The following is a 27,666-nucleotide window of genomic DNA, read 5'->3' as shown; positions in this document are numbered from 1 at the left end:
TTTCAGATTAAAAAAAATGGTTCAATTTGGATTGTCCTGATGGATCCCAATGCTACTGGCATGATTTGAAAGAAGATTGTTGTCCAAGAGACAAATGGGTGATGGATCTATCATTATATCAAATCAATGATATAATGATTTGGTCACATCATCATGGATGGAACAAAAATGCAATATTTTGGAAAAAAAACCAAAACATGCATATATGGTAAAAACACAACTTATAAGAAATAGCTGAGAAAATACATTGTTCTGATTATTTATTCCAACAGGACAATGTTTCTTTTGAAGAATGGATACTAACAATGTCTTAGTTTGCTGAACATAATCTTTATACTCTACAGAGGTCCAGAAAGTCTTTAGATCTGAACATAATTGAAAATGTCTGAGGAAACCATGCTAGATCTGTTTATGTGGAAGGTTGCCAGTTAAGAAGAATGGATGAACTGAAAGAAACCATTGTTACACCATGATTAGAATGACTATAAGTACTGTTTTTTTTGCTATGTACCAGCCATCCATCCCATCATTTTAATAAAATTTCACTTTTGTCTGTTTTTGAAAATCAAGAGTTTTAGCTCTCTAGTTTGTATATTAAACATGTGCATTATATATTCTGAACTGGTGATTTGTTAGAAAATGCATCAATAAGGGTCATAAATTTGAATGAATATTACTGAGAAAGAAATGACAAAATATAGTTTACAGAACAGTTTCAATGAAATTAATAAACATATTACAAGAACAAACAGATGAAAATCAACAATCTGAAGAGTGTTACAGTTCAAAAGTAATAAATGTTGAAAATTTTATCATCATTATTACTCTATAAAGACTATTTCTGTTTATTATTATTTGATATTGAAAATAAATGAGATAGACTATTATGAGTAAATATTAAAAACTTAATAAATATTATTATTTAGTCTGTAACTAAAATAAATAGAAAAGCAAATTTAATTGGTTATAAGATTGCATCAGAACTAGTAAAATGTAGATGCTAATGTATTGTATTAATGACACTCATATATTGTCATCAACTAAATATCTGACTATTTTTTTTTAAACCATTTGTTTTATATTTTATGAAAAATGCATTCTTCATCTCTTAAACAGATATTAACCGAAACAGATAACACTATCAACAATTAATTACTTTTCAAAACATGGAAGAACTCACATAAAAAAGACTAACAATTAAGATAATAAAGGGACATTCTGTTAAATGAAAATATACAAAATAACACACAATGTAAACAAAAACTATACAGAATTCTAACTGAAGATATTACATTCCATATTTCTACTAAAATATTTCACAGCTGCAAATATTAAAGAAAATTTGTATGTATACATTAAGTACAACATAGAATTTGTGTGCTACATTATATGGGTCTACCTACATAAAAGAATATAGCAGTTTGAATTTGTTATAGTATCACTTACATTAGGTGTGCAAAGTTGGTTATAGACTAGAACGAGAGAGCAAGGAAAACAGTTTTAGTCGTTTGTACAAGATTGGTCGAACGACGTCGTCACCGATCTCCGGTTTGATCGCCACGGACCCGGCGACGGGGCTTATCTCGCGTGGCCTCCGAGATCACCCAATCTCACCCCTTGCAATTTTTTGGGGGGGTTGTAAAGGACCGAGTCTACGTACCCCCACTGCCCACTAACCTGCTCAAGTTGAGACACAGGATTGAAGAAGCTGTTGCTACCATCACTCAAGAAATGCTGGTTAAGGTATGGGAGGAATTAGCCTACAGGTTGAACGTGTGTCACGTGACAAACGTAGTTCACACCGAACACTTATATGGTAAACTGGAGATGTTACTCTTTCTTTTCACATTTAGTTTGTTATTCTTCATTAACTTTAAAGTGCAATTAAACATCTTTAAAACTGCTATATTCTTTTATGTACACCCTGTATTTTTGTTTAAACATGTCATATATGAAATCAAACCAATTCTAGAACTTAAATTATATAGCTAAATAACAAAAAATTTTCCCATATTATTTTTAACCTAGAAAAATCAACAATAGTTGGTTATAAATTATTAAATTTAGTTTAGAGTTAGGCAGAGTTATTTCATTAATACTTCAAAAATTAGACTTAGACTTTAATTAATAATTTTTTAAAAATAAAAGATGCCCAATTAGCTAATTCAGTCACACAAGCTGTCTATTTTGCAAGAATTGCTTTCAAATCCCAATCCAAGTTTACCTTGTCTCCTAAAAATTTCTAAAATTACTTAGAAATTAATTCTAAACAAATCTTAAAATAAACCAGATAAAATCTGGCAATATTTATTTAATTTTATTTAAATACTTTATCATTATAGGTTCATTTCATTAATTAACAGATGAAAATAATGTTTTAAAAATATATTCTATTACTTAATACCATCATGAATAGAATCATCATAGAGACAGTAACTTTTATCAGTTTGATCTCTGCTGCTTTTATAAACTGTCTATGCTTTCATTCATAATTACATAAAAAATGTCATTTACTTAATAAAAAATTCTTTATTCTTTTGGTGTGGAGGAAATGAAATGTTTATTTCACGATTCCTCCACGTATTGTCTTTTTTTGCAGTTATAATCATCTTAATTCTTACACGACATCATTATAGTGATTATAGAATTGTTTTCTTATTGGCTGTAATGTTTTGTATGACCAAGTACAAGATTCCTATCTAATTTTTACTTCATATTAATGTGTTACAAAAATTATTCTAAATAATATAAGCAACACAAAATGATACATGTAATGTCATTGAATGGTAAGTATTGCAATTATAATCAAGATTGAATAATATAAAAATATTCAAATAAATAAAAAGTACTTGCAGTAGTTCTCAGTAATTACATATAAAATAAAGTGCATGAACTATTAAAATATGGCATTTACAAAAAAAAAAACAACAAATTTTGTTCATGTCTTTTGATAATTATTGGGCTGTACAAGTTTGCTTAGAATTTTGGTAATACATGTTATATACATTTTAAATTCTAAGTTCTTGAAGTGTTCTTTCTGTGCAAAATTAGTGAGCTCTTAGATCAGAAAAGATATCTGTCAACAAAACAGAATATCAGACTAGATGTTTCTTTGACTAACCAGCAATTTATTGCAATTTTAATTAGGATATTCTTGACCATTTACCACACTTGATACCTCGAGATTTTGATTACTGGAAACTTAATGGAAAAGTAGCAAACAACTCAGACACGAATTCTTGGTTTTTCAGTAGTTTTGCAAAAACTTTTACACTAAAATTTACAAATTAACTGAAAGATGGAAAATTATAAAACATGAACTCATTTAATTTTTTAATAACACAATATAATTTTTAGATTTACATAAAAAATAAAAATCAAACAATGACAATGCATTTTTCATTCACTTTTTTACACCAAGGAGAAATTCTTAGTCAAAATATAAAAATTTGAATAGTAGTAGGCAAAGTGTACACCACTGTAGATGTAACTCCTCAAGTTAAAATTTAAGAGTAACTTTTTCACTAGTAGAGATGATACTGTTTTCTTTAATACAAAACTATCAAACAACTATAAAAGTTATAATGTATAAAATTTAATGAAAAGAGCAATGCTATGTTACTTAAGACTATAAATGAATTAATATAGTGCATATAGATAAAAAGTATTCAAATTAAAATCAAAAATTGCTACTTTCTAAAATATCACAAAAAAAGCAATGATTATATTGGACCTTTAGTGAACTCAATAATTGTGGATTAAAAGAAATTTACCTTAAAGATAAATTTATTTTAATCCACAAACTAGACTATTTTACATTAGAATATTGTTCTAAAAACTCAAACATTTAAATTCACTGATTTTTTACAAAAAATGTTGATATATTAAACAAACTTTATGGAAATTATTTTCATATAATTTGTGTGCTTTGATATATTGGAAATCTGCTCAAATAATGTTTTATCCTTTTCTAAACGTTAAATGTTGTTGCTGGAAAGAAAAAAGGCTCTCTCTGATATTTTGAAAAGTTTCTAGTTTGTGTTCTCCATTTTTTACTCTGATAATTGAAAACTTTTTAAATTCAGGAAGTTTCAAAGAAAATTCTTAATCACTCAATAAACAATTTGATCACCTTTCTGATCAAAGCATTGCAAGATAATTTAACTAGAGTTGCTTGTATGATTTTAGGGTTAAAAAGTTTTGGAAACTTTAAAAATAAAGTAAATGTACCGAATAAACTATTGTGAATTCTAAATTTTAAACATGTCTAGACATTTTTTTTTCTTTCTGAGCAGAAGGATATTTAACATTATCCATTTGGTACCAAAATGGAAATAGATTTATTAAAAATCACATCAACAGAGAAACAGATTTGAAAACATAATGCGTCATCCCTGCTTGATACTTATTATATAGAACATTAAGTGTCTCCTGGGAAGTTGTCTCGCAGACTAATAAGCACTTTCATTTTGCAGTTAGTCACTATTTGATTCAACATTCCGGAGTAACTTGTTATAGCCGTTACCAAACAAAATTGCAAAATAAATGCACTTACTAGCTTGTGTAATATCCCAAGCAGACACTTTACAGTATGCACTCTAAATTTCAAGCAGACATAATGCACTATATGTTTTTGGATTTATAAAGCTATTATAATTTTTCAAGAATGTTTTCATTTTTACACAAAACAGATGATGATTATTTTTTGCAATAACTAAGTTAACTATGAAATATTTATTTTATTTTATTACAATTTTTAATTTTATAATATTTTTATCATTATACTCTAAATATTCAGTTCTAGGCTGATAAAGGATGCCTCGAGAAATTTCTTGTGCCTAAAATTATATTATAAATGCTCAATTAATTTCTATACTATTAGAATTGTGTGACAGTTTGATTGAACTCTGTTCAAATACATGCAAGTATTGTACATATAAAGATTTTTTCTAGAATAATATAGTACGAACGTTCACAAAACTCGAATTATAATAAAACAAAAACTTTTTTAATCTTCTGAAACCGCGTGGTCTTAATATCTTTGATTCGTTAACGCAAAGTGTGTTACCATTTCGACACTCGGCGGTATTTCGTCTTTATTTAGTCGATTCTTGGTTCGACTAAAGACGAAATACCGCCGAGCGTCGAGAAGGTAACACACCTCGTGTTAGTGAATCAAACAAAAACAAAAACTGCTGAAGTTGAAGTTGCAAAAGTTAATTAATTACTAATTACTTAAATATATTTGGTTAACTTCAACTTTATTATTTATTTGTTTTATTATTACAGAACAACGATTAAACTTTATTAACTTTACAAAATTAGCCGAGAGTACAACAATAATAATAATCTGAATTTTTTCTTAACAGAAAATGAACACCACCTTAACGCCAAGGGTGAAATCAACACTAAATCCAGAACCCGTTACCGGTGTAAATCACGAGAAAACCTATCTTCGCAAACGTTTTCGAACTTTTTAAAATAGTTCTTCCTCGGGTAAAACCGACGGAATGCATCAAAAATAGAACGTAAAGATTTAAAACGAAATCAAAATGCTCGTTCAACAAAACCCATTGTGACGGGCATGCGCGCTCGTGGCGGACGGCGGTATTTAAAGGCCGCCGTCTATAAGGGCCTGCCGCGCTACGGATAGATTAAGTTCATCTTTCCGGTCGATACGGGTGGTCGCGTGACTAGTTCTGTAGATGGATATGGCTTCTAGCCATTTTAGATGTTCTAGGTGGGGTTTGAAAACATTTGTGAATATGTTTGTAAAGAAAGGTTTTCTCGCAATTTACGCCGGTAACAGGTTCCGTGATTTAGTGTTTTTCTTAACATTTCATTTTTCTCAAAATGGCTGCATAGCTCGTCTGTTGGTATACTTGTATATATTTTATATATATACAAGTATACCAAAATTAGAATTTAAGAAAGTTTCATCATAATTAATTTTTTACATGTTTTTTGGGTTTTCTTTTTTTAAAAAAATCTTTCCTTAATAGTGGTCAGTTTATTTTGTTATATATTGATGCAATTTTTAAGCATATAATGATATTTATGCTTACATATACACAATGCCATCACACTGCAGTAAACTCAGTACCATTTTAAAATATATGAATGCACTGCTGGGTTAAGGCCACTTAGAAATTTTCATTCTCTCAGACATTTTTGGTTTTCTTGAGGCCCATCATCTGGTTTTTATAACAGCTGATGAAGACTTCAAGTAGAAAAGTATTTCCACTACAAATAAAGCAAAAAAATTTCTATGAGAATAAAAAACTTTTTTGCTTAACCAAATATTGTATTTAAATATTTAAAATACACAAAAAAACAAACTGTTCATTTTTTTTATTGAATATTCTGAAACTATCAGCTTTAGTTAATGTTTAGAACACTTTTGTAGATCAATTAGATACAATCACTTTTTAATGGAATTGGAGGATAATACTGACTGAAATTTATACTGAATAGTTTCCAACTTTATTCAATATCAAAGTACAATTAACTCTTTTAATCAGTAATATTAGAAGATAGCACATATATAGCAAATGATACTAATGCAGAGTTAAAAATTTTTAAATTACTGATTGTAATCAGTTATAAAAAATAAAGTGTCATTGAAAAGTTATCATTCAACTCATGGAAAAAAATAAATTGTTATTTGTTAAACAAAAAATTATTCCAAAAGCTAAGAATTCATCTAAGAATATTTAACTATTCAGGCCTTTGAAAGTTTATCACAGAAAACAAACATATGTATAGACAATTGACTTTAAAAAATCTATGGTTTAGATTATTAACGAGAACTGCTATTTTGTACAGAGAGGTCCTTTTCCGACTACGAAAATCTACGGTTCGGTATACCGGGGTCGAAAGATACATAAAATTATTTTGCGAAGCGATATAATAATGTGACTAGTTTTTTAAAGTAATAAAGAGCATTTGTTTTAATCATATACCATTTTCCAACAAAATTGTCATTTGGAAGTTTTTGCACAATTTTGCTCTTCATTTGCAAAATTATTTTTAGTATTTCCTTAATCCATTCCTATACGGCACTTCAAAACATCTGATGAAAACCACTGATGTTTTGAAGAAACTATAAAGTTTAATAGTGATAGATCTGATCTATAAGCAGAATATGGAGTAACCAATACAGTAATTTCAAGTTCTTAGACATGTTCACAGTTTTCTTACTGCAATACGGTTTTACATTATTAGGGTGCAAAATATGGTTTTTTTTACTGGCCATGTAATGAAAATATGTCTGTCATTGCCATAAACATCTTGCAAACATCTAAAATTAGAACAAAATTGTCTGAATTTGAATTCATAAAATCTGAAAAACTTAAATCATGTAAATTTATTTATTTTCACTAAAATTTTTTTTAAACAAGAGAGAATCGTCGTTCGTAGGTTGCTAACAATTGTGTTGCTTACACGCATTGTTCGACGACAGAGGATAGGAGAACGGAGCCGGAATATATTTCGAGCGTAGCCAGGCAGCACGGTTACCCTACGCACCTAAAAATTTTTTTTGCGAAAACAGATAAGTTTACAACATTTAAGTTGTTTGAATTCTATGAATCCAAATTAATTGCAATGTCTGTGAATTTCATATGTATGAAACCTTCCAATGTTAAAAATTCAATCACCGATTGTTGCTTTGTATAAAATGAGAAAAATGAGTTTATTTCAAAATGTGACTGTTAAGTTCAAATTTAAAAATGAGTTGTAAATTTGAGAATTTAAAGAATGTTGTCAAATTTAAATTTTATAAAATGACAGACTTTATATGTACAGACTAAACACTAGTTGCTACTTGATTCTATCCCTGTAATTCATGAAACCTTATTTATCAATCAACTCTTGTAAATTCAACTGGAATTTGAAAATTTGTGATGGAAAATATATATCAAATAACTATGGATAATTTAAAAAAAACCTATTGTCTTTACTTGTTTCCATATATACAGGGATGAAGATTAAATACGTTCTTTAAAGAATATATTTAGTCTGACTTGAAGAAAGTATACTGGTGATCACACACTTAACTTATTATAATGTATATTATTCAGACTTTCATTTTGTTATCCATGGCAATCCATGTTACCTGTAAAACATTAAAATTATTTGCTTTTATCATCTTAGATTTCTTCAAACATGTAGACAGTTTTTACTGATTTTTTTTTTCCTTTACTAGAAAGACTTATTTCATTTTAGCCTCAGAATCAGGTGTTTTTGAATAGTAACTAAATATACAGTTAATTTGAAATGTACCATATATCTGTACATTCAATTTCTGATTATTATTTTTTTTGCTATTTAAATAATTGCAAATTCTTCTTTCAAAAGGAATATATTTCAGAACATAACAGGAAATTTTTAACTAAGTGAAGCAACCAATAAGATAAGTTATCTGATATATAACACTTATAGTGAATATTCTGTACATTGTTAAAAAAAACAATTCTTTACATTTTTCTCTTCTGATTTTGTTTTAGGATAATGTTTTGTTTGTACTTCTTTTTATATCCAAATCTACAGTTTCTCTTTCATACTTAAAATCTGTCAGAACTAGATTCTATATTCTTTGTTTTATTATCCAAAAAAGCATCATTAGTTATACTTTTAGTAATGTTTTATACTACACATTAGATATTAAATGCTTAGGTTTATTAATATTGTTTTTAAATATATATTTTTTCTTTCTCGGCATTCGCGTACATCTTACGGTACGTATGTACGCGTACCGTAAAACTAGAGATAACAAATAAAAGACAACAGAAACGTCTATTCTCGAAAAAACAGTTAGAATAACGGCAGCAAATATAACGGATCAAAGCACTACGAGCAACGGGTCAAACACGACGTATAAATGACATCGACCAGACCGTCACAACCGGCAAACTCTTTCTTAGCATAGTGCCATTGCATAGATACAACATTAAAGAAACAACACGGCACTATTGTTTCTACGTTTACACCATTCTTCTTCCCAATAAAAGCAATTTTTTTAAAAGACGTTTTTCATCAGAAATAAGGAACCAAAACTCTAATATATCACCTATAATCACAGAAACGTAAGACGCATTCGTGACAAAACAGAGTATATTACATATTTAACAATTAACAGTACACGATAGTTTAAATAAAAATTTCTCGGCATCAGCGTTAACGATTTCATATAGTTTCCGTTACGTTTATTTATATCAATATATATTTCTCACATTATCCTTAGATTTACGGCTTTGGAGCATATTACGGTAACAATTTTTTTTTTCTATTTAAACGAATAGCTTAACGGTTCCATTGTTTAGGTGTTGGTGGAAATTTCAAGAGGTAACGAAAACAAACAGTAAATTATGCAATCGACAGCTCGCATCTTAAGAAATCGACAACCTGTCGAACTTAAGGAGCTGTCAATCAAAACAATGGCACAACTATTTATTTTAATCAGTTTCTCGCAAGAAGAAAACACGGCGAAAACGACAGAAACAACAACGATGGAAAATATAATTTCCAAAAAAAACGTGTACGGACGGACGTATGGCATTGGGTCAATGCCTTTAAGTTACATCCATCAAACAAGGCAGACGATCGCCATATTGCCCATCTCATGACAAAGAAAACTGTCATACACGCCAATATCATTTAAACAACGTCCCACCATTTAAAATTACCGCTAGGCAAACGTCTTACGAATATAGCGACGATAATCTGTCGAATGTCAGTCTGTCTACTTACATGGCAACAGTAGTTTAACCGATTTTAAAATGTTAGCGGTGTAAACATGTGCGTTCGGTCATCCCGCCATCTTTGGACGCTGCCGACGGCCTCGTTCTCGTTACCGAAAGGCACGTAATCTCGCAAAGCGGACGAGACAAGGCGAGCAACAGGCTTCTCGCTCCATTCCGCCCTCGTTTAATATTACCATTCCAGACTTTTGAAAATAAAGTAAAATAAAAAGGCGACATCGAACGGCGTAATTTATTTACAACTTTTAAAAGTAATTCTCCGAGAAAATAAATAAATATATAAAATAATTTTCACCTTTTAAGTAAAAATTTTTTCCGCGTCTCGCTATTTCGTTTATTTTATTTTTTACTTTTGCCGCCAGGGTCGAGTCGGAGTCGAAGTGTGGAATGCTTATTGGTAAATAGCGGTTACAAAGGGAGTTAATACAGCAAAAACAAGCTCGAGAAGTGTGCGAAATGGTCGCCTTCGGTTAACCAAGTTTATTCAATAGATAACGCGTACTTTTTTAAATCGAATATGTCAGAAATTTCAAGCCACGCGCCATTATTCGGGATGATTTCAATGCCGTTGTTTCACGGCGTTTCGAATTTCTATAAATTTTACTTAGAGTTAGGCTTTAGTTGGCACTAAACCATTTCGTACATCGAATAAATACGCATCTACTAAAGAACAATTTACGAAAAATAATTTCTAAACTTTTCGGTGCCTCGTGTTACTAAACAATGAATCGAATCCGGTCACTTTTTACATACAAAAAGTACTTTTCTTTACGGTCGCTAGAGTCCGGATAAAAATGGAAGCGCGAACAAAGGCACACGAGATCGACAACGGTACAAGCAGCTGATACGTAAAACCGGAAATGGTCATGGCCCGAAGCCTCCAGGTGTTTAGCATATCCGGAAGGTCGGTGACACACACCAAGGACGTTTCTTTCTTTCCCGTTTCTATCCCCCTTCTTAGTTTCGATACCGGTTTTGGGTCACGAACTCGAGAAACATTTGGTTTCTTCCATTCTTAGCGAAAGGCCAAAAAATTACATTTCCGTGCGTACTTAAGCTTCAACTTTATAAGCCGTGCGTAAAAAGAATACACGTACAGTACACTACAAGTTTCTCAAATCAAAAATCAGGACGATTAATAACCAGGAAATGTCAAAGATGTTTAGGGAAAATTAAGTGAAGAAAAGAGAAAACGTAGCGTAACTTCATACACTGACGAACATTACACGATACATTACACGCCAGGCGCGATTTTTAATTCTCTAGACAGAGTTAAAAAGCAACATATTGTAATCATTTATAATGCAGTATTTGAAATTTGACAACGATTTTAAAAATAAATATTTCACATATTTCTATTAAACCTCTTAAAATATAATTCAGACAAACTGGATAAAGTCGTTTAAAAGATTAAGTAACCGAATCGAAGGACGAGTTTAAAGCTTATTTCGTGTTATTTTACAATACATCAAATAATAACTATTCGGTTTTATTAAATGTAACTTAACGGTACACCCGTACGAATAAAATAATAATTTTACGTCATATTTATTTAGTTAAATAGTCGAGAGATAATATACTGTAGTTTTGTTAAATATTCAATTGGTCGTTATTGTCTGGATGACAAGTATTTAATCTTAATTAATTGATCGCTTTGCATAAAAATGGAGGAAATATTTATATTTTACAATTAGTAATCAATATTTGTCAATCGACGACGTCGAGCAAAACGGTTACGCTTTATAAACCGAGGGGGAAGGATTATTCGGTTACGGAATACTTAAAAGTGGCAGATTATAAAAAGTACAAACAACGAACGACCTTGATCGGAGTCGTCGACACTCGTCCGCTGTTCCACGGCAAATTTTATAGTTCCGAGTACACGATTTTTCGTGTCGTGTTTTAATAAATAGATTTCCGTATAAATGAAACGGTTCGTAAGCCGATTCCACAAAATAACATTTAGTGTCTCTTCTATATATTCGAATTTATGTGGACTTTAGCGTAATATATCCGTCTATCCTCGGGTTATATTTAAACGTATCGATTAAAATCGCTTAAATTTCTTACTTTATAAGTTCTCCAAATACTAAAATTGGTAATTTATAGGAAAGAACGGTACGTGACGTTCTCCATTGCCGGTGCAAAGGTTACGCGATAGTTGTCTTCGGCCAGTCGCTATAGTCGAACGTTTTGTATAAAACTCGATTCAATATTAGAAATATGGTATTTTTATAGTGGAACGTAATCTCTGCAGCAATACTTTTATTCTAACGACGTGCAAAACTGATTTTTTTCTGCTTCCCTTCATCCCGCTACAAATACCAGGCCTACGTGGTCTACACAGTACTGTATGTACTGTACAGTACATAATGACTAGCGAAATTCAACGTTTAAAATACATAAAGCTTACGGGTGTCTTATAAAACAAAGATCGTATTAACTGAAAGAAACGAATTAAATTTATAACATTTTCCGAAGGTATTAAAACCCATTTTCGAGATAACACGCAACACAATTAGAAATTCGTCTCCGTATATTCTAATTGCCATCAATATACTCATTAGTAGCAAGATTTTAAAACGTGTATTAAATTATTTGTTTCTTCTGTGTTTAGGCCTATCGTTTCGATGACGATTCCCATGGAACCTGTTAGTCTATTCTAACAGGCCTAATAAATACACTTATTGATAAAGAAAGCTAACCGAATTAATAAGATAATTTAGATTACTTCATAATTTATTTATATAATTGTATGTGAAATGTGTGACAGAATATTCTGTAAATCTGGATCACGAACAAGTTCTATATTTAAACGTTTTATCGAGTAGTTAAACTCGACACTTTAGATGAATTGCCTTTCTCCGTGCAATTATTCCTTTAAAAGTATTCGAGTTTAAATATACGTATTTCTGTGGAACAATGAAAAAATAATTATATTATTTTCATACGTACTGTACGTAACAATTTACAGTGTATTTTTTTAAAATTAACTACAAAGTAGATACATAATAACTAGCGTAACTGAGCAATAACAATAGATACGTAATTAACTACAAGTATAGGGATTTCCCATGTCTGGAAATCTGTATACAGTATTTTCCTATATGAATCGGCCAGACAACCAGTTGGACGAATTTTTACAATTTTTGTATTAATTAACTAAAAGACGAACACAATTTTAGGATTTTCTGATCCCGTCGTTCTTCTTTAAATGATTTTCTCGAACGAATCGGGTCAAAAAGAATGCGGAAATTATCAACTTCCAAACAGTTCTAAAATTAATGGCGTTGAAAATTTGATAACAACTTAGGCCTAATAAAATTTAAGGTTTCAGCGATTGATTCCGTATCGAAAAATAAATTTAATTTACAGAACGAGTGGAGCGTATTCTTAGATACAGAATTAACACAATTACTGTATCTAATATACTAGAGCCTCGTTCAATTTCGTCGGTCCGAAATTCTGTACAAGTTACTTTTATTTATATGTATGGTACAGTACAGTACGTCTGCTGTATATACGAAGTAACTAAAAGTGACTTCCACACAAAATTGGAAGCGCTTAATTTTCTAGTAAATAAATACGTTACCGTTAACGACTTGTTGATATCGTCGTTACACAATGAAAACATTAGTAAGGCGAAAAAAAGGAGAAGCATTTCTAAATGGGTCATACAGCCATTTGGTTAGAGGTCACGGTCGCTTATAAAATGCATTTTCTCACAAAAGATATAACAATCTTACCTTCCCGAACACGGGGTTATCGTTACGATCACTCGGACAAACGAAATGTATAAATGGTAGAAGCGATGTTTTTTTTCGATGGTTGTTTTGCTATCTCATATCTTTCTCTCGGTACACAATCGATCCCACTTGGAAGAGAAAGATTTGGTTCAAGGTCGATGACCGTTAGCGACGTTAGCGCCGCCCGACGGTGCGAATGTGCCGAACGCAACGACGCGAAAACCTACTGCGCATTCGGGTATTGTTCGAACAAAGAGCGAAACGCGAATACGGTGTTATTGTCTGCTATTAACGGCATTTAAAATTCTTCGATTGCTTATCGTTCTATTATATAATATCGTCAACGCGTAGCTTACTATTGTGCAGCGCGCAATTGTGTTTCGAACAATAATAAAAATAAATAAATAAATAAAACCCGTCTCGCGGTGATGGTACGTTGCTTTTTTCACAAATGATTTGGGTAAGCGGCTTTATACATATGTATAAACATGTGTGACGTTGCCGTATTTCTGGTATTTTAGGCGTTGCGGATTGAACGAATTATTACATTTTAACAATAACAATATGTATGTGGCGTATTTATAATTAAAATTTAGCAATTTGTATCAATCTAAAACACATTAACGCCAATAATTTCGCTTATATTAATACTTGACGCGTTTGTGATGACAATTTAATTTTTAATGTATGTTTTGTTTTTTTTTTAAAAAACGTATTGTTTAATTCGCGTATCCGAAAATTCTCTGAACTGTAAAAAGCAGATGGAAAAGTAGCAAAATCGAGAGCAAACGCCAGGTCATAGGCCCCCTCATAATGGTATAGCATGCAGAACAGTTGGCCTACTACAAAACCCACAGAACGTGAATGTCCTTTCATTATAGGCCTTATACAGTTCAAAGAACAGGACGGTATGTGAGTCATCGTTATAAATTTTGCGGAATCACCGCGCTACTAAAAACTATCCTGCGACTAGCAAACAATAAATTAGTAATTTTAAATTCATACAAGTGCAATTTCTGCGATTAACGTGTGATAAAAAGCTCAATTTTTTTAAAATGGACTCGAGAACAACAATAAACACGGGACCGGTTTATACATAAACAAACTGTAGCTTAGGGCTTCGAACCACGAGACGTAGCTTAAAGCCCACGCTTTTAAAGAGAAGAGCCTCGTGTATCATAACGTAGGATGGCAAGAAATTTAAAACCGTCGCCGAATAAGCTACGTAATTATATCTACGAGACAGATAAATTTCGAGCAATACAATACGACGATTTACTCGAAATTGGCATAAGCAACACGGACAAAAATAATCCTTTAATAAACAATGAGGAAGTGCAATTGTGACGTTTCACCAACTGCTAATCCGAGAGCCCGTGTTGCATTGTTTTACGGGCAGTAAATTATACGTGAAAATAGTATGCTGTCTGAACTTGCCATCTTCAAAGATCCATGTATAGAACATAAATAGAACACTGGCTAATTGTTGATATAAATTTATATATATAGAAGCAATAATTATGAAATATATTTAGCCCGAAACCAAACTTCTAACGAATATTTCAATCTAATTAAATCGAAATTTTTGAATGAAATTTTTAATTACGTTCTTCATTTTTATGGTTACAGATGCAATATTTTGTACTTTATAAAATAAAAATAAATATAAATTTTATGTAGTGTTTAAAAATTTCACATATCTCACTAAGAACTTTATTAAATCGATCCCCATTTTCGGATGTAGGATCCATAAAATAAAGATTAAATTTATTAAATTTGTTGTATATACAGGATGTCCCAAAAGTCAGTTAACCGATTATTTATTTATAAATAATTCGGTTTAAAACTATATATATATATATATATATATATATACGGTTAACCGACTTTTGAGGCACCTCGTGCAATTAAAAATGTTAAAGAGCTTTAAATCTGTTTAATGTATTTAGGTTGGATACGTACCGTACATATATATATATATAATAAATAAAGACAATTAAAACATTGCCAAATTTACGTACACAAGCTTATAAGTATAAAACTTACATAATTTATGCATACAAGTAGCTTACACAAGGTTTGTATAGATCTACAGGTATAGAAATTAGCTGTTTTCCAGCTAATTTCTATAGGCACAAACTTTTAAACCAATATTCACACTTAGGCACAAATTTTTAGGCTAATTTAGGATAGATTTACTAAAAGAATAAGTTGTAGGATATTTAAAATGTGTTTTAAACAGCATAAAATCTGTAAATAATAAATTGCAAGTACCGAGATGTAGAGTCGACTGGGACAAAATTAAATGTGGAAACTGTAAAGTCGCATACGTCATCAATTATCCGCTCCATTTTAAGACTGTTTATTCCACTAAAAAACAAATAAAATGAAATTAAAATCGATAAATAAATTCGAACAATAGTGGAACAATATAGTTTTATCTTCTAATCATTCGGAGATAAATATTACAATATTTACCGACAAAAACTTATTTACAAATATTTTATTTACGATTATCGGTAGAAAAATCTGGAGTAAGCGATAAAGCGAAAAGTTGGGATATCAATGGAAAGTAGACAGCTGCTCCCGGAGCCGATGCAGCTGTCGGGATGTGGGAAGTTAAATAATTGCTCGGAGGAGAAAAATAGAAAAATCAATGAATTCATTCTCGTCGGCAGTAATTCACTTATTATAAAACAATTAGTCATCTTCCTTCCAAGTATCCGACACCGAGTTCGACACCGTCGCGACGTCTTCGACTATTTTATCTACAAATTAAAGGCCTCTAATACAGACAAAACAATTTAAAGATACAAAAGTTCTCCGTGTTTTTATATTACGCGCCTTTATATTATATTATTTACTTATTATTTCGAGTTAGACGAACCGGCGATCTCGCGCAAAACGTATATCGAGAATGTAAAGAACGGGCAAATTAATGGCAAGAAAATGAAAACAATTCAATTAAAGATTTCTATAATAGTTTAGTTTAAATCGAGATTATTTGGTGGCGAATCCAGTTCCTGGCATAAAAAGCGAAACATCGCCAACTTAGCAACGAGCATTACCGATTCATCGTACCGCGAGATTTCGGTCAAACTATCCCCAGTCGCCCGCCTTCCGATCGAGTAGATTAGGCCCCGTTCCCGTAGGGTTTTAAGGGGTCGGATGCCACCTTCTACGCGATATTATCATTTATGAGTCACGCGCAATACTCCCACCGTCTTTTAAATTATTCCCGTCGGTTACCGACGAGAACGCTGCATTCTAAGAAGTAATCCACTTATAATTTTTCGAGTATTTCTACAAATAGAAAATGGCAGAGATTCTCCCTGGTCGTTATTAGTTTTCGAGAAGAAGGAAAAACGATTCGTTTTATTTTATTTTATTTCCCCCCGCCCGTTTTCTAACGGTAATGGGAATAATTTTATGCCACGTACGAATAATCCTAAGCGAAGAGCATTCTTCGCGTAGGAATGAACAATCAAATGTTCCCAGAAAACAATCATTACTTAGATAAATGACGTCAGATGGTTCGTTTCTCGACCGGTATTTAGAATAACAAAGACGATCGGAACTTTAATGCGCTGGCATATTCATTTATTCAAAATATATAATTTAAGTCGATTGATAAAAATTAATTTTAACCTTCGATCTAAAATCGCATTTTTCTCTTACAAACCTCCTCTTCTTTCACCCCGAAAAATACGAAGAAAGTCGATAAAGTTCCTCTTCTTCGCGGTCCAATACTTAATTAATATCGTCGACCTAACTAATCGACCGTGACGTAAGATACGCAAAAATGGCTCCGAGTAGCCGAAATGGAAAGTCACAAAGGGAGGTTCGAGAGGAAAAACATTCGACCCCGTTACGGCATAAATTCGCCTTAATAAGGGCGGAAGAGTGCAAAAACTCGATAATCCGGCGTCTATTTTGCATACTTTAAAAGGCATCGGAGTAAACGAAACGATAGGCAGCTAAATAGGAATATCGATTATATATTATATTCGGCGGCGCCTTATCCTAAAGGGCAATTGCCGGGGCCCCCGCCAACGGGGGATTCAAAACCGACCTTTTATAAACTCGTTACCGTAGTAAGAATACCGAAATTTAAAATTGGTACATGTCTGGGACTCTAGATTGCCCGCGAGTCGCGGGGTGCACCGTCGCGGCGTAGAACTTAGAAAACGAACGATATCGGGAAGCTCCCCCCGAAGAAAAACGTTTGAAGTCGACACTGCGCGAGGGGCCCCCCTAATTCAAATTTGCCCGGGCCCCACAAAAACGCGTCACCGATTATATTAGATTACCGTCTAATGGGATACCCGCTTGGCGTAGTTTAAAGTACGCGAAACGGGCGCGGGATCGACTAAAGCGGAACGGTTAGAGAGTAAAATATTCGAGCAGTAACGAAGAGCGGCGCGTGCGGGGAGGGAGAGGAGGCAGTCGAATGTAGGCTACCCTTTCATCGATCGACTCGACCGTCGAGCGCATTCGCGGTCTCCGCCCGTGACCTGGTGGCCGTGACCCGACGCGCTGGGTTTTAGCGCATCCGCGCTACCTAACTGTATCCATTCCGACGAAAATAATAAAGAACGAGGGCGGTTTCCGCCCTTCCCGCCGTCGCCGACTCCTTCTTTACGGCAAACTCGCGTGGGCTATATCTTATTTTAATCGCCAAATCTTCGGCCATCGATGCGACAAAGAATCGGAGAACGATCCCTATACATTTCTCCGGTGGCCTCTTCTCGCTAATCGCTTCCGAGAATCGAAAAACTCGCAACTCGCCGCTTCTTATCGGCATTAATTAACCCGCGTTTTCTTCGATATCGGCACGTGACGTCATTAATCTTGTCCGTCGCTCGACAATGGCTTAATTTTTTCCAGGCGAGTCCCTTAGTTCGTATCGATAATCGAAACTCGCTTCCGTCCCACGTATCACTGGCGAATATTGTCCATTCTTTAATCCGATAAGCGTTAAGCGGTTAAGGTAAAGATGGGTTCGAGTATTTCCCATCTGGCCGTATCGCGCCAGATGGGAAATACCAGGCCCTACTTATTTGTCGGAAATGTCTAGAGGCCCTCGGAGGCCCAATAGAATAGTCGCAATGTTTAGAACATTGGGACTATTCTTTCCTTCGCATTTCCGGCTTACCGATAAAATTGTCAAATTGTAAACTATATTTAGAAAACGACATACGATTTTTCTTAATTAGTATTCTAGGGCACGTGTCGGACTCCGAGAGGCCTCTTTGGGACGTTTATATCTTTTTCGAATTCGGATTTGTAAGGTTATAAATATTCCTTTTTAAGCCGAAAACGAATTTCGTTAATTCTGTTTAGAGAACTGATAATTATAGAATAATTATAATTATTATTTTGAACAATTTACTCGGTACAGACGTCGATTAACATCTTATTAAAAGCGATTAAAAAAGATTTGTCCCGCTTCTCGTTAATCCAGAAGGAAACTTTTAAGGTTTATTGGCAGAAAAGTAATTATACTTACTTTTAAATTCGCGAAATTAATTTGAATTTAAAGTGAATAAATTGCGTTTTTTTGACTCGATGGCAATTTTTGAAATGTTTAAGTCGGCATTTTCGCCAAGGAAATAGAAAAACCTTCGAACGACTCGACGCGTCACCGTTAGCGATTAGGTTCTCGTTATCCTTCGGAAGAAGAATGACTTCGAACGTTATAAAATATAACCTGTCGTTAATCTATACTTAACCTATTAAGGCCGTTTTATATAGCCTATATAGGTTATATAACAGAAGTGGGAAACTTAACGACCTTCGGGATACGCGCGGTCTTTTCGGGCGTCTACTACCACTCTATAACGCGTAAACGGGGCATAAGTTTTGAGTTATAAAAGTACGTTTTCTGTACGTCTCGATACGTGTATGTTGTTTGTGCCCGTACTCGTGTAATCCGCGATACAATGTGTGGCCTCGCCAACTTCCCGCGAAACGTGACGTGGTCTTCCACGTCGCGTTTTCGCGCGTCTCGTTCACTTCGTTCTCGCATAATTCCTCTATTTTAAGAAAATTAATTATTTGTTCGATTAATGTAGACTTAATTGTATTTTACTAAAATTTAGGACCGAAAAACCGACGACGGAACGACGTTTACAGCGCTTTGTTTAGTTCAACGTTTACTCGGATTATTAAAAAAATAAATAAATTTAATTATTCGAAAAATGAGGAAATCGTCTTTAAAGGTCTCCGGGAAACGTTGATGTCCGAAGCGATATAATGCCTCCGGTTCTAGGAAGAGCGACTCGACACTTAAATCTTTAATTAGAAGTGGAAGAGAGGGAGAAAACTATTTTATAACTCGATAATTACACAAGTAGAGAGAGAGAATTATCGAAAAATCATTCCAAATATACTTATTCGTTTCCAATAAATGGAAATAGAATGGCATTTTTGTCAAGTCCATTTACGGGAAGCTTAATAGACACTTAACAGTGGTCGAAGCTCGATAGACGAATAAATAAATAAAAATAATAAGCATAAAATTCCAATTTTTAATTAATTACGAATTACCCTCTAAAGAGGCATAGTGCCGATATAGATATGGAAGAGCGACTAGACGGGGGAAAAAGCCGCGTGTTAACGAGGCCCTATTTTTGGTACCGCGAGAAAGAGCGTGAAATATATTATGCCCATTCGAGCGAAAGGGGGCGAGAAAAGGGGCCCGAATTCTACCGAAATAAAATCATCGGACAAAATATCGTAATGGAGATTACTGGGCATAAATTTACTAATTAAGTATCCTAATAATAGTAGAAAGAGTTCACCGGGTCGTCGGAGAGCGCGTTAATTATCCGTATTGGGTAGTTTCCGTCCGTAACAATACGTAATAAATCGCGTCATCGATACGTAATTACAACGTATCGTGTCGAGTAGTATCTAGGAAGCAAACTACTAAATATATTTGCATTGTATCGTATTATATTATATATATAAATATATTTATTTAAATTATCCCACTTCGTCACTGTTCTGTTCGTTGATAGCATCCATATTTTTGGTGTTTTCGCGGATCTGACGGGGAGACGAGGAAGGAAGAACAAAAGTCACCTTCATCATTTTATCTAAAATCGACGCCCGAATAATTAAGGAGGATTAATTAAGACATTTCTTTTCATTTGTTTATTTTAAACGTCGCTAAAATGACGAATAATTTTTCGACAGAGGACTCGGTAGTTGTATAAAGTCTAATCGCGAGGAGTCAAATTATAGGGATTAATAAAAATAAATAATATAATTCGTTCCCCGATATAAATATTTATCATTTATAAAACGATTATTATTGTTATTTGATATCTGTCTGTATCGTTTACGCAATTTCTATTCAATTGTTCTAAATACAGGGCGTCCAAAAGTCAGCTTACCCGAACCAGCCGTAAAACGATTCGAACAATGCTATAATTTAAAGCTACGAGATTTGTCGGTAAGACATTTATTGCGGTGGGTTAACTGACTTTTGAACCACCCCGAATTTTTTTAAATATAATTATTTTACGGAATATTTGAATAAGTTAATTAATTTCTAAAGAGGAAAATAATTATTCCGTATCCTGTTTTATGCTTTCTCGCAGACTGCTTTAACTAACAATATTAATGATGCATCCCCCATTAAAAACGAACCTCAGAAATGTCTATTTCTGCTGGAAATTTGCATATATTTTTCTTTTTTTAAGGAGCCGCAATTCTAACCCCTCTGCCAATTAATTGAAGTCGAGTTATAAAGGCCCGCAGAAGAATAATTAATACTCGAATAACGTCGATCAAACGAACAAAGGGAGTCGCGTAAATATATCTGCGAGCGGCGATCGCTAAAACGAGTGAATGGTGATGTCTCGCTAATTTTGCGTATTGCGCCAGTTACGACGCTTAATTAAACAAATTACGCGGCTGGCACGACGGTAAATCGCAATATTAGCGCTATGGAAAAGTGATAAATGCAGTAAAAATCGTAGAAAAATACACTTACTTAACTGTCGCAGGCGTGTAGACGAGGGATCGAAATCAATGGCAGATATCAATATTTCCACAACGGATTATAGAGGGTCCCGGGTCCTTACAAATAAAAAGCGCGGGAGAGGGGGAGCGAGAGAGCACCAACAATGACGAAGTAGGTAGAAGGGCGTTCGAGACAACGCGTGGTGACTCATCCTTTCTCCCGTTTTGTGCCAGCTGATCTCGATTTGCTCGGACTGCACGATTTTAATCGGACCCCCTACTAGAGGGGGAAACGTTTCGACCCCCCAACAACCGTCGCCTATTTCTCTTTTGTTCCCTTCTCTCTTCTTATTGTTTTATTTCGCACACTAGTCTACGCTGTGAGCTACAAATTACGTTCAATTTCTAGTGTTGGAAGTTAAGTAAACGTGGCGAAGAGAATAAATCGATGATGTGACGATTTCCCTTCTCTTTCTACTAGCTTTCTTTATTTAATTTTTTAGGGGTAAACACGCAGATGGCAATTTAGTCATCGTCGTCGATACGGGAGTTGCGGTTAATCCCGGAGATTCTTCTGTTTCCCTAATTCGTTTTAAGTATGTAAGGACTCGAATTACTAATACAGTTATTTCCAAAATTATTATTATTATTATACAATAAGTTTGAACGTATTTAAACTACGTTAAATTGTGTAAAACTGTAAATTTCCTCTCTCGTGACCTTTGTCCCGCTTCCTAATTCCCTTTTTTATTTAATTATGTTTATTGAGTGTTATTTAATTATTTCCTATTAATCTCTTATTTTCGACGATGTAATTTTGCATCAAAGGTCCTTTCCGTTAGGGATTAAAACTGCCGATTTCATCATTTAAACAATGAAAAGAACGTCACGCTTCGATTTTATTGTCGTCCGAATTCTGTTTACTCGTTACATTTTTAACGAAATCTTTATATATACGTTACCGGCAAAACCCGATTTTACGCCAAACTAGTTTGGCGTAAGCGTGTCAGGCCGAACTAGTTTAGAATTATTATTCGAGTCTATTAATGGTTAAAATAAAATTAAAAGGCAATCAATTAGAAGAACGATATTTATTCAAACATAGTCTACTTAATTATAGAAAACGGGGTTAATGTTACTCTAGGTATCGAAGGTGGCGGCTCGTCTCCGATTCCGGCAATCGGAAGACGGGGAGCAGTGGGGACGCACGCTCTAACCTAACCTAACCTATTCTAATAAATTACCATAATTATTAGCAACCAAATTATTAGAATAGGTTAGGTTAGGTTAGAGCGTGCGTCCCCACTGCTCCCCGTCTTCCGATTGCCGGAATCGGAGACGAGCCGCCACCTTCGATACCTAGAGTAACATTAACCAAAAACGGCATTGATTAGAAGTGACACAACACTTTACAAAACTGTAAAATAAAAATAAGCTAATCAGCACTTATCAGTTTGTATTTTTTTTTTTTTTTAAGCCATGCACTTTTAAAGATAATTAACTTTCGAAAATATTTTCAAACATTCAAACGAAATAATAAAAACAACTTTTAAAATCAAAACTAAAATTTAAAATGAACTTATTTGTGTTTTATGATGAACTTAAATTAACCATTAATATATTTAACCATTAATATACTTAAATTCTAAACTAGTTTGGCCTGACTCGCTTACGCCAAACTAGTTTGGCCTAGGCAAAACTAGTTTGGCGTAAAATCGGGTTTTGCCGGTAACATATATATATATATATATATTTATATTTTGATTTTATATTCGAAGTGGAGTTTTGCTTAAGTGAAAGGTTACGTCTACGTGTGAAACTGTTATCTTTCGTTTTCGAGTTTTGTTATAACGATTTCACGTTTTCACAATTTATTACAACAATTTTATTCTTTTACTTATCATTATGACGTTCTTACGTTTCGTTGTAACGTTTTTACGTTTTACTACAACGTTTTCTTGTTTCGTTATAACGTTCACACGTTTCATTATAACATTTTATTACAAAGTTCCGTTGCAACATTTTCACATTTAAGCACAAAATCGTCGTTTCTTTTGTTTTCGTATTCTTTCATTTTCACATTCAAATACATCACGGTAGCGTAATGATCTTCATTTCAAATGTACGCTTTGTCGAACGATTTCGAAAATATTTTCTAAATAATCTCGGTATTTCGAATTTACCCACTCCTCGAACAACACGACCAACAATTACACATTTTTTCGATTAAGAGTAGGACACGGCTTTTCGGCAAATCATTCGACGACTTGCGTATTTTCCGTTACGGTAAACACATTTTATCGCGTTGTCACCAATCACACTAGACAATTTGGATCCAATAAACCTTAAATAATCTGCGCCGACTAAATACATTCCGCGTTGCATTAAAATATATAGAAGTCACGCGAAAAAGAGTAAATTATTCGAAAATTCCAGACCGTCCGGTTTATTCTGGACAGCATTCTGATTACCGTGGATTTTTTCATACTTTTATGTTTTTTTCTTCGTCCCGTGGGCACTAGTAGGGCCCTTTTTAATAATCGCACTCGTTTTGGATTTGGCAGGATTTATAACGAGAGTGGCGAAGTGATGAAGAACGGGACCCAATATATGTGAGAGCTGCCTGGGATTCTGGGGATCCGGAATTCAATCCGGGACGAGAACCCTAGGAACTTTTCGTGGGCGATTAGTTCCGGATGTTTCGGTTCCCTATCCGTTCGGCCACCCTCATTATGGACCCGATAGAATCCCAATGCCCGTGCAAAAAAGGCCCTCTTAATGCTCACAAGTGCGGAAAGAGAGGCCGGATGGCCGAGCGGTCAAGGTGGCAGCCTACCGCTCTGGGGGACCCGGGATCGAATCCGAACGGGTCGAATAATCCCCAGGAATTTTTCGGGGGGTGGCCCGTTCGGATATGTCGGGCCCCGTCCCTCACCACCCGGTCGCCCCATTGTGGGCCTGGCCGAACCCATAATGGGCCTATTAAAAGAGGCCCTCTTAGTGCCCACAAGGGCGGAAAGAGTTAAAAAAAAAGTGCGGAAAGAGAGAGAGAGAAAAATACAAAAGTGGTCCGAGTCTCTCTCGTCCTAGAAACATCTCCGAATCGATAATTATTACTTATTGGGTTGTCAACGAGCGAACGTTCCAATACGATGATCGCGTCCGTGACCCCGTTGCGGGTCAGTCCCTCGTTAATGACGAAATTTTATTATCGCCGACGTTATTTCCGGCACTCTTCTCATTTATGTAGTTTTCTACAAAAATATCGATCGCATATATAAATTACTTTCGATATTTTCTAAATGAATTAAATTACCATAAATAAAATGCTAGTTTGATAACGTAACGAAAATATTTACTTTTTAAATTGTCGAACTAAATTTACCAATCACCAAAAGTTTGGCAAATACAGAATCAAAATGGCGGACTGGATTGAATTGATAATAGAAGGCAACACACACGTGGACGATCCACCGAGTGGGTTGTCTCTAGAGAGGGTTTTCTATGAGAAAATGCCCTCCCCCAACTAGATGCTAGACACGCGAAGAAAACCCGAAAAACCTCACGTAGCCAGCACGTTGGCCAGGCCCGAACCCGCAATCTACTGTTGGGCGTTTTTATCCAATCGACCACCGGAGTGCTAAAATGGCGGACAGTTTCGTCTAGCGGCTTTAATTAGATAGATTAGATAATTTGTTGGTTAAGGTTATAGAGATTTTGGAATTTATCATCTCGGATATCGATCGTAAATAATCGTTGATCCGAAGATAACGCGCGATAACCATGAAAAATTTCGAGATCAAGTCCGTACAGATAAACTGATAAGTTTATATTTTATTTATATTTCTGTATATAAATATATCACCGATTGACACTATCATTTTATGAAATTCAGTAATTGCGGGTCAATAAATGATTATCCTGTTACTATTCCGTTATGGCACTCGATTACTTAATTGAAATTATTGATACCAAAATAGAGTGATTTTAGTTTCGTGCCAATATCTACTGGAATAATGGCGAAACGTTTACAAGATTATTTTTTCTTGAAAGAATACCCGTGCGAAAAAGCAGCTATTCGACAGGAAAAACACACCACTGGACATTTTCTTTTGTCCACCATTTTGAAACGGAGATTATTTCGAAAGGAGCGCTACCTACTAGATACAAAAATTGAAATCGGGATATTTCCGACATATTTTGGATTTATCTGCTATAAAATTATATTTATGTTTTAGGTTTGGGTTTAGGAGTTTTCCGGATTTTATTCGCGTTAGTATTTGTATACGGCAACACGACACGCGGGCGAATGTCTTTTGAACAGTAAGAAATTATCTCTCTGTATTTAATCTTCGATATAATGGAGGAACTTTTGTACATCGAACGAATTATCATCATTTATCCAAATACATTCTGCAATTTAGCAATAACAATCGCATCGGTAGCATCGGGAGGCCTTTTTGTAAATACAATAAAACGTTTCGTAGAGAAGCGAAAAAAATTTCATTGAAAAAGTAAGTACCGATGGAACGGCATTCTATTATTTTGCAAGCTGCAAGCTTTGCATAAAAGCACTCCACAGTCGAATGCTTTTAAAGCACGCCGACTCACCACCTTATAATACAGGAAGAACGTAAAAAGCGACGTAAATAATTGCATTCATTATTGTTTTATATACCGGACGAAGAACAACGGAGAACGACTTTATCATCGAAAAAACCGGACCGATAAAAATATTTCGATAAATTATTAATGTCCTTAATTATATACGTAGATTTTTTTTTAAATTAGCAGTTTTACTGAAAAATAGTATGAAATATATCGCATAAACATAATAAAAATATACCAAAGTGTACTTTTAAAATTCGTAAATAAGACAGACGATAAATTTTGGAGTCTTCGTAATTCCTTTTCGCACCACAAGGGCACAGACGGTAGACCGATTGCGGCGGCAGCGTACTGTTCTGGAGGATTCGGGTTCGAATCTCGACGGAAACGTCGGGCCACGTCCCTCGCCATTCGGCCGCCCCATTGTGGCCTGGCCGAATCCATAACTGGCTCGCTAAAGGTCCTCTTAGTAGGCTATCTACGGGGCGGAAAATCGCAAGGAAACAAAGGTCGCGTGGAGCTCTTGTGGAAAACGGACCCCTGTTTAGGTGTTACTAACGCGAAGAAAGCTCATAAAACTCCACGTGGGCGGCCCGTTGGCCAGGCGCTAAGCCACGACCGACTGTCAGTGTTCGGTGGTTTTACCCACTCGGTCACTGATGGGCACCCAAAGATCGGCCACGTGGAGTTTTCCGGATTTTCTTCGCGTTAGTAACACCTAAATAGGGATCAGTTTCCCATAAAAGACCTCCCGAGAGGCATTTCCCCTCGGCAGATCACCCGTGTCCCGTCGCCTTAAATAATAAAACCATAAAATTGGCCGTTTGGACAGGTCCGAATCCTCGTACACCGGTGGGCCTATATTTTATCGACATAGGCTAAAATCTACACCGAAATATATCCGTAGAACAGTTAGCTAATAGAGTATATAAAAATTACACTTTTAACCGGCGTTTTCGACATATTGTACTGTATATAGTTTTAAATTAATTTTATATTTTACCGAAGAATAAATAATTTCCGATTTCGATCTTTCGTCGGTCTTTCCTCGGATAAAAGATAAAAATCGAATTACAAATAACGCGCCAAAGAAGTCGATCAAATTCGATTTCTCCAAATTTCACTGACGTCGACGAATTCGCCCATTTTCCTCGGACTAAGCGCATTATCAATTAAGAACGATCTCCTTAAGTTCAAAATTTGCCTTATCTAATTCTCAAAATTTCAAATAGAAATAAAAATAAACAACTTATTATTATTTTTTTAAATTAGTAAATCTAGTATATTTAACTCCGTTCTCGAGATTAAGAACAGACAGTGGACGAGGGTCATTATTAGCATTTATAACTTTTTAGAAAACTCGTCCCTAACCTCAAAATTAAAGCTTTTTGCCATTTTCTAATAATTAAAAATATACAATTTTTTTTAGTAAAAGGTCATAACGGATGACGCCACACGCAGTTTCAAATGTAGTTGCAGGGAAAGTTACGCAACTCTTGCTGGACTTAAAAAATAGCATTAGCAAGAGTCACGCTACTTACAAATTACAATTTATGAAATATTCACGACGAATATTGTAC

General features: G+C 34.2%; 1 protein-coding gene across 3 annotated transcripts in view; it reads right to left on the bottom strand.

Annotated features, from left to right (window-relative positions):
- Nucleotides 1–21,791, bottom strand: part of LOC136987526 (brain tumor protein-like) — a 71,002-nt gene extending 49,211 nt beyond the window's left edge. The window contains exon 1 of one of the 3 annotated variants that reach the window (XM_067285267.1): nucleotides 21,510–21,791. The gene's annotated coding sequence lies outside the window, so the exon portion shown is untranslated. Of the gene's footprint in view, nucleotides 1–9,750; nucleotides 9,912–13,507; nucleotides 14,453–21,509 lie in introns of those variants that run through there. The other 2 variants (XM_067285266.1, XM_067285265.1) reach the window with 2 other exon arrangements.
- Between the last annotated feature and the right edge of the window lie 5,875 nt (nucleotides 21,792–27,666).

The sequence above is a fragment of the Centruroides vittatus genome, unplaced genomic scaffold (assembly GCF_030686945.1).
Source record: "Centruroides vittatus isolate TY-2023 unplaced genomic scaffold, ASM3068694v2 scaffold_2520, whole genome shotgun sequence".
Classification (NCBI taxonomy): Eukaryota; Metazoa; Arthropoda; class Arachnida; order Scorpiones; family Buthidae; genus Centruroides; species Centruroides vittatus.
The sequence above is the reverse complement of the archived record's forward strand: the minus strand, read 5'-3'. Positions and strand labels throughout refer to the sequence as shown.